Source organism: Octopus bimaculoides, chromosome 10 (genome assembly GCF_001194135.2).
Source record: "Octopus bimaculoides isolate UCB-OBI-ISO-001 chromosome 10, ASM119413v2, whole genome shotgun sequence".
Lineage (NCBI taxonomy): Eukaryota > Metazoa > Mollusca > Cephalopoda > Octopoda > Octopodidae > Octopus > Octopus bimaculoides.
Genome location: NC_068990.1, coordinates 90,555,589 through 90,556,619, shown reverse-complemented (window position 1 = coordinate 90,556,619; position 1,031 = coordinate 90,555,589). Strand labels below are relative to the sequence as shown.

The window sequence follows — 1,031 nt, the reverse complement described above, 5'->3', positions numbered from 1 at the left end:
TCATCATCATCATCATCATCATAAGCAGCAGCAGCAGCAGCAGCAGCAATACCTTCGTCGTACTCTTTAATAGCATCATGATCCTCACAAACCTTATCACCACCCCCGCCACCCCCGCCACGATGATCATCAGTTGCACGGCTAACCTCCACCCCTCATCAGGAGAAAATCTATAAACATATTCTCAGACGCTACTGCAACAAACAGCATCATCATCAGCAGCAGCAGCACCACCTCCACCTCCACCACTACCACCATCACCTCTACCGACACCACTGCCACCACCACTACCACAGCTACCAACATTACCACCACCACCACCACCACCACCACAACTACTATCAATACCATCACCAACCCGCCATCATCATCATCTCCATCATTATCATCATCATCATCATCGTTGTCATCATCATCATCACCATCACCACCACCACCACTACCGTCGTCCTCATCATCAGCATCATCAGCATCACCATCATCATCATCATCATCATTGTCGTCGTCGTCGTCATAGCAACAAACACCCTGCACTTTCCATTGTCAACATGAACTGCTATGTCGAGTAATTCTGAAAGTGATCGACGCACCCGTTGGAAATAGCAGCTTAATCTCCCTCGAATCACATCCCGCCGCCGTCGTAAATGAATTTAAAAAACAGGACACTTTGGATAATGCAGCCCCTGCTGCATAATCATAAAAAGACGAGATGGTCAGGGCTGGAATGCCTTTTGATCTCATGCCTGCTCGACCACTCTTCACCTACGGTTATACGACAACCACAACAAAGTAACAACCACTACCACCACCACCACCACTACTACTACCACCACCACCACCACCACCATTACTCCTACCACCACCACCACCATTACTACTACCACCACCGCCACTACTACTACCATCACCACCACCGCCACCACTCGTACTACTACTACTACTACTACTACTACCAACACCACAACTACACCACCACTACTACACCACCACCACCACAACCACCACCACTACTACTACTACTACTACTACTA

The 1,031-nt window shown here is 48.5% G+C and overlaps 1 long non-coding RNA gene across 2 annotated transcripts in view; it reads right to left on the bottom strand.

Annotated features, from left to right (window-relative positions):
- LOC106869420 (uncharacterized) overlaps positions 1–1,031 on the bottom strand; it is a 57,643-nt gene that overhangs the window by 33,535 nt on the left and 23,077 nt on the right. The window lies entirely within an intron of this gene.